At 43.1% G+C, this 7,779-nt stretch overlaps 1 long non-coding RNA gene across 2 annotated transcripts; it reads right to left on the bottom strand.

Annotated features, from left to right (window-relative positions):
* Positions 1-346: 346 nt before the first annotated feature.
* On the bottom strand, positions 347-1,998 carry LOC138835659 (uncharacterized). 2 transcript variants are annotated; one of them, XR_011374688.1, is made up of 3 exons: positions 1,882-1,998; positions 1,512-1,626; positions 347-855 (listed from the first exon to the last, which is right to left on the bottom strand). It is a non-coding gene; the product is annotated as an uncharacterized lncRNA (long non-coding RNA). The 2 variants fall into 2 exon arrangements; XR_011374689.1 differs by having other exon boundaries at positions 1,522-1,626.
* Between the last annotated feature and the right edge of the window lie 5,781 nt (positions 1,999-7,779).

Below are 7,779 nucleotides of genomic sequence, written 5' to 3'. Positions count from 1 at the left end.
CCTTGAGTGAAAAAGCTAAAGGACAGTGCACAGACCCTGAGTTCAAGCCCTGGGACCAGGAGACACACACACACACACACACACACACACACAATGACCTTTGGTAGAGAAGTGGAGTCATAGGTAGGAGATACTGAGGAAGATCATTCCATAATTTAAGCAAAGAGAATAAAGTTCTTTAAAAGAGAATGGCTCTGGGAATAAGGAAGAAAGGGTTTTTAAATATATATAATTTTATTGTTGTTATTAAAGAATTGTACAGAGGCATTAAGTCCCCTGAGTCAGGCAATGAGTACAAGCCTTCTGTGAAAATGTCGCCCCTTCTTTTCTTTCCCCCAGTTTTTTTTCTCCAGTCTCTGCCCACACACTGCAGCGTTCATTTTTCACATGGTATACATTGCGTACTCTGACTGCATTTATTCGCCCTTCCTCCATTTCTGTGCCCTTTCTGCCTGACCCCCCCTAAAAAGACAACAAAAACAGACAACAAAAGGTGTTTCGCATTTAAGTTTAATTCTCTTTCCACGTAAGATTTCTCTCAATTTAGGCTGTGAAACCAAACATTGGGCTTGGCTCTGCCTGTCGCGTGGGGTTGATACACCTTTCAAACTGTGACCTCATTGCTGGAGCTTATTCTAAGCCCTTTGAGTCACTTAGCAACTTCAATAATGATGGAACTCCTTGGCACACTCTCTCGGGCAGAGCGAGGAACTGTTCTCATCGTGAAAGGAATGGAAGCAATGGCAGTTGAAGACCTCTCGCTCCTCGCAGTGTTCCGAGCTGAAATGTCCCTGTGGGGCCCGTGTGTGACTGGCTTGCTCCTTATACCATCTTGCTTTGGGAAGGTGCCGGAACCTTTAAGGAGGAGGGTGTAGTAGGAGGCTTTAGGTGGCCAGGCCAGGCCCTTGAAAGGGATTATGGGATGCTTGTCACTTTCTCTCTCTTCCACACCTAGCCACAAAGTGAATGGCTTCACCCTGCCACACAGGCCTACCTCCACCCAGGCCCAAAGCAAAAGGGCCAACAACAACAACAACAAAATCAACATTTTTTCTTTATAAGTGGATTTAGCTCCACTGTTTGTTATAGTAACTGAACGTTGAGTAACGCACTGGTATATCTGGCAAAGCACAAAGAACGACAAACGCTTCAGCCAGAGGATGAATCCTTGTGAATCCTCTCACAGGAATGGAAGAGTTCAATGGGTTATTTTACCCAGCCCCGTTTGGGAAAAATAAATTGGGATGCTACAATTCACCAGGAAGAATCAAAGGTCCATATCCTACATTCACCATACGTTCACCATAGCAACATTAGCCTGAGAAACTTCCCACACCCTGTCTTCTATCCAGAATGTTCTGATCTCATACCCTGTTTTCTATCCAGAATGTTCTGATCTTGGCTCTGCATGGCTGGCTTGTTTCCCCCCACCAGGTTCTTGCTAATCAAGGACTAGCCACCATCTCCCCCTTCCCCTCCCTCCTCCCCCTCCCCCACCCCCGTCCTCTGACCCATTTATACTCATGGATTCGTCGATCCACTTGTCTTCTGTCTCCCTCACTAGACTATAAAACTTCTTCTTCTTTTTTTTAATTCATCCATGATTCCCTAACATCTATGTAATTGCTGAAAAAAAAATAAGTAAACGTAAGAAGGAGACAATAGAAATTGAACCATCTCTGCACAGTAGATAGCTAAACAACGATATTAAGAAAAAGAATCTGTATTTGGGCAAACAGTTAAGACTCGACAAGTAACTTGTCTGGGCTGGGGCTGGTCCCACTGCCTAGGCCAGCTCATTCGCCCTCCTGCAGAGAGCATGGGGCTGTCCTCACTGTGCAGGTGACAAGTACATAAAGACCTAAAGGTTGTATGCGTTACCTTTCTGTGGTGGTTGCATCTCACAGAACGAGTTTTTTCCTCTATACAGTGAGGTTAGAAAGCAGAAATCCTTTTCTGGGTAGGGAGAAGGAAGTTGAAAGGTCCCATCTCATGTGGTTAATAAGTATAAAGCCTAGTTCCTCATCTCCAAGTTCAGAGCTCTTTGCTGTTTCTGTTTAGCATGATTTTTTTTCCCATATATCTATTGCATGACCAATGAGTGGGGATTAAAGGAGATATAAAACATGATCATATAAGTTAAACAGTTGCACCCGGAGAACAATAGGAACCTGTTCCAGCCCGTCAATATATGCTGGGCTGACCAGCTGGAAGCAGAGATGGAGGAGACAGGAGAAGGCTGGCAGGGAGGAGCAGCTGTGACCCTGTGCGTCTGAGCTCTGCAGCTCCCATCCTGAGACGCTTCCATGCGGAGGAGCTGACAGAGTTCACCATGTCCGTCTAGGCTCATCCCCAGCACACTGTGACGACATCTTAGAACAAAGAGCCTCTTTTCTAATCACCAGCACCATGTCCTTGCAAATCTGACATTGTTACAGCTGGTAGAACTCACCTCCCCCAAGTGTTCCGTGATCAGTCTTGCATCCTGTTTCTTCTGCTCACTCCGTTCCTATAAAGTTCAATTCTGGGTGACACCTCTGCGCCTAGCCCTTCCTCCCTTGCAGGCCCTAAGCTGGGCCTGTGGGCCACAGTCCTGTCACTGCTCTTGGAAACCAGGAGGGAAGAAGAGGGTACAGTTGTATTTGATGACAGTGGAAAGAGATCTCCCACGATGGCCTGAGTGCTGGCCAGTGAGTGACAGAAGGGACACAGGCTGAGCTCACTGGAAAAGCTCCATCAGTTTACTTGTGATCAGAGACGATCACAATCCCATCTTTGCCTCTGCCACTACCACCATGTTAAGATGTCAGTCTCTCCAAACCAATGGAGTAGAAGCAGTGCAAACTCAGTCAAAATTCCAGCAGGATCTTTTTTTGTAGATTTAGGCAATCTGATTCAAAATGCCGTAGGGAAAGCCAAATGATCCAGAATTTAAAAAAAAAAATAAAGCTGGAGCTCTCATACGATCTCATTTTAAGACTGACAGTAGTCAAGATAAAGTGATCTTGGTAAACAGAAATATAGATTCATATAATAGAACCAATAGTCCAACATTACACCCTTCTATTTCAGGCCAATTGATTTCTGACAACTGTATAAAAAGAATACATTGGAGAGTCTGTGGTTATTTTTAATTAATCTATGGATGGATTGATTGAAAAATAGGTTAGATAGACAGATAGGTAGGTAGGTAGGTAAATAGATAGATAGATAGATAGATAGATAGATAGATAGATAGATAGATAGATAGATAGATAGATAGATAGATAGATAGATAGATAGATAGATGATAGATAGATAGGCAGACAGACAGACAGACAGGCAGGCAGGCAGGCAGGCAGGCAGGCAGGCAGGCAGGCAGAGATATGATAGACACAAGATAACCCTAACTTATACGTCATACAAAATTATCTCAAAATTAATCATAGGCCTAAATATAAAATCTAAAGCTTAAAAACTTCTAGAGGGGCTGGGAAGGTGGCTCAGTGGTAGAGCGCTTGCCTTGCATGCCTGAGGCCCTGGGTTCGATTCCTCAGCACCACATAAGCAAAAAGAAAAAAGCTGGAAGTGGCGCTGTGGCTCAAGTGGTAGAGCGCTAGCCTTGAGCTGAAGAGCTGAGGGACAGTGCCCAGGCCTAGAGTTCAGGCCCCACGACCGGCCCCCCTTTTGGATCTGAGAAGTCTTGTTCTGCCTTCCCTGAGAAACGCTGTAACACCTTACTTGGAGCAAGTGCCTCCCAGAAGAAAGGATGCCCACTCTCTCTCCTCAAGCCCACCCCAACACTCCTGATCGCCACTCTGGCCCATCACTACATAGGACCAAGTACTCAGAGGCCTGAAAGTGGCAATAAGTCCCATGAGTGTAACTCAGATGGACTGTAAACAAAAATAATCTAAGACTTAATATCATCACCTCATCCGAAGCAACCTGGGGTGTGTCTAATCGTTCATCTCTGTCTTTGTGTAAGTGGTTGTTTCCATCTTGGACCAACAGTTTAGAGCCCAAGGCTGAAATACAAAAATCCAGCTCAGAAAGCAAAGTGGAAGAGTCAATATGATTTATTTACTCTTGCAGACAATGTCCACCTAACATACCAGTCTGGCTTCTTAGTTTTTATTCATTGCTATCTGTAAGTACCTATTAAGTAAGCATACCAGATTATGTGAGCAAATAAAATAGATCGTGTCCTAGGCAGTAATGAGAAACACAAAGTTCCTAATGCTCAAGAGTTTATTCTAAATTCATAAAAACCACATGCCATTGTGTTCTCACAGACTTTCCTTACAGGAATGGTTACAAACCACCTTTGGTGAGATATCTCTATAAAATTAAACTTATCAGATGGAATATGGGCAAGGTAGTATCATCAGACTAAAATGGTCAAGGACAGAAGTAAAGGTGGTACTTATACTGAAGAAGAATAAGGGTAAACTTTGAAAGAACAGATTACTAGACTTTGAATCCAATATAATAGAATTAGCTTCAGTAGGAAACCTAGAACTGCTTGTATGGACCAGCTGTAGTAGGTAGTATTAGTGGAAAAAGGAAAGCCCACCTTTTGTATAAGAACTACTAAAACCACAATCTTCCTGATTTGAGTGGTGAGAGAGACAGAGAGAGAGAGAGAGAGAGAGAGAGAGAGAGAGAGAGAGAGAGAGAGAGAGAGAGAATATACCAGTACTGAGTCTTGAATTCAGAACCTTATGATTGCATTGGTCTTTTCATGTGCCACATAAGCCTTACCTCCAGTTCTGGATTTTGAAGAGTTAATTGCAGATAAGAGTCTCACAGACCTTTTTGCCCAGGCTAGCTTTAAACCTCACTCTGTAGTTCTTAGTTTCCTGAGTAGCTAGGATTACAGGAAAAACTGAATCTTAACTGACTTGAATATTCAAAGAAAAAGAAAAAAGGATGGATAAGAAGAAATGTTTGGGGGGAAAGTTAATGACAGAAAGATGTGACAACAGAGATCTGTTAAGGGGAAAAAGCATTATAAGACCACTGAGGCCTTATACCAGTACCTTGCAAACAGGCAAAATGCTTGCTTGCTGAATGAATGGATGAATAAAGGAATGTCGGAAAATAAGATATGCAAATAACTTGACATTTTAATTTTAAATAGCAAATAAATCAGATAGAATTTAAATATTAAATAAATCTATTGGTAAATAAAAAGGCAACGACACTGTAACTTTTCTTTTTCAGCTCCTCCAAACAGAAGTATATACGTTCAGTTGTTGATCTTCCATGACAAGTGTTTCTCTATGAACCAGCCTCCTGTCCAGAGAGGGACGTGATAAAATTAACACGTGCACACTAGGTTTGCACCTTTGGTTTGGTTTTCAGAACCTGTGGTCGGTCTCTCCACTTACATCAATGGCAATGAAGACTGGGTATTTTGACTAGAACTGACTATACACGTAAATACACAAAACTGGGACACAACAGGAAAAGACTAAAATCGGAGGTTCTAATCTACCAGTCCCATTCTTACAAAGGGTTTTGATCACTGTGAAATAAACCTACCTGGCCCACAGGACTCTGAGTGTCATTGATCAGATGGCATTTGTAAATACTCTGTCTACACAGCATTCATTGTGTAGCAGTAAATGTAGGAGTTGAGTGTGAAGCCACTCACGCTCAGTAGCTAGGGACTAGAACACCCACAATCCTCACAACAGACCTCTTCTTTCAACAGATTCACTCTAACCATTTGCTCGAGATGACTCATACTCAGAAAGCTTAGAACAAATCTCAGAGATAAAGAGACTACCCCGTTTCTTCCACCCAGGATTTTCAAATTGATCTGCCATCCATCAGAAGGCTACAGTGTGTTTACTTTGCAACTGACAGGGCAAGGCTGCAATGCTGACTAGTCTTGTGAACACTCGTCACCATGGCTATATTTCTTTAGAGAGAAGTGTCCTACTTAAGAACCTGAGTGGCACCTGTCAAGTTTAGTGTTTAAAACCATGGTGTTGAAAGAGATTGCTTGGGAATCTGGAGCCTGGTGTTTAGGCTGGTTGTCTTAGCCTGCAGTCCTTCTGCAAGCCAAGTAGTGACTCACTGAAATGAAGAAATCTGGGAACCTGGGCTCAGCACCAAGCCTCTCAGCAACCTGCTGCACAATGGGAACACCCCGAAATTTGACTCTAGTTATAGATATAACGAAGAATTTCCCTTGGATTTAACAAGATGAGCTTCCATACATGGAAAGGAGGAAGAAAGAGATGAACAAAGAAGTGAGGGGTAGCAGGAGGACATGTTGGGTCTGGGCAGAGCTTTTAAATACAACAAAATATTAGTGCAGAACGGTTTGAGGTGGTAGCTGCTAGGCACAGGTCCTGTGAGCACTTGAAATGCACAATACTCCCCTCAGGGCTCCCTTCTATCCTTCACACTCTGCGCCCTGCCACCCAAACTCATTCCTGCACGGGCTTCTCACAGCACCGGCTAATCTGAGCCCTCTTTTGCCAAAATTAACCAAGCAGTAAACACTCTTCTCGCTCTTTGTTTTTTTGACTCAATGTTATGCTTGTGACTTTTGTCACCTCCTGTGGTGTGAAGTTGTAGATGCTTCATTTTATGTAAGGATCTATTTCCTGTTTAGTGTGAATAGGTGATATGAATAGTTTTGGGTTATTATGATATTGTTCCTATGACTGTCTTCAACAATCTTTCAAGCAAACATACATACACACTTCTACTTATATAAACCCCTCAATGTCTATTTACAGATGTATCTCTATATTCTTATCTATATACAGATAGATGGTAGATAGATAGATGATAGTAGATAGATAGATAGATAGATAGATAGATAGATAGATAGATAGATAGACAGACAGAATAGAGTAGAATAGATGTGTTAGCTACTTTTGTGTGCCTGTGACCAAAATGCCTAACATAACAACTTCAGGGAGGAAGGTCCCCTCTGACTCACGGTTGCAGAGGGCTTACTGTGGGTGTTTGACTTTGCACAGACAGGCAGAACATTGTGGCCATTGGAGCAAGTGGTGAAAGATCTTCTCATCTTCTGTCAGACAGGAAGCAGACCATGAGGACCAGACATACCCCGGTGACCTACTTTGTCCAACTAGGCCCTATTTTCTAAGGGCTCCAGGACCTCTCAAAGTAGCACCACCAACGGGGACCAAACACTCAACACAGGGGCTGTGGGAAAATTTTCACATTTTATAGTCAAACCATAACACGCGCATGCTCGCGTGTGTACACACACACACACACACACACACACACACACACACACACACACGAGATAGATGTCACGTTGCTACGTTGTTTCTCCAAATGGCCACTGTAATTCCTCATCTTTTCTTCAATCTGTTTAAAGCAGTAAAAACAAAAGAAGCTAGGTGTGACTCAAGGCGTGTTGTAGCCCTCCGTGAATCCCTGCAAAGCCTTCCTTTGGCTATCATTCTAAGGGCTGAAATTCTATCCAATGCGTTAAGGGATTGTTTTTCTCTGATATTGCTTAAAACCATTTTTCCCTTAATATCAGAGCCTTCTTCCCTCCTTCCCTTTGCTAGCCTCCCCTCTTCTATGTCGGGTTCTTCCTGGAATGCCTCCCTGGCCTCCCCCACCCCTTGGCACCAGTACTTGGGGGAGTGGCTATACATTTCCATCCATGGTGCATCTACCTTGGGGATAGGTCCAAGGTCAAACTCACTTCCCCACCTACAAGGAGAGCCAGGGAGTCTTCTCTCAACTTTGTTTACATATTAAATACACGAGAACATTCTTTACTTCTACAAAGAA

The sequence above is a fragment of the Dipodomys merriami genome, unplaced genomic scaffold (genome assembly GCF_024711535.1).
Source record: "Dipodomys merriami isolate MVZ:Mamm:240054 unplaced genomic scaffold, mDipMer1.0.p SCAF_24, whole genome shotgun sequence".
NCBI classification, from domain to species: domain Eukaryota; kingdom Metazoa; phylum Chordata; class Mammalia; order Rodentia; family Heteromyidae; genus Dipodomys; species Dipodomys merriami.
This window is presented reverse-complemented; position numbering and strand designations above follow the sequence as displayed.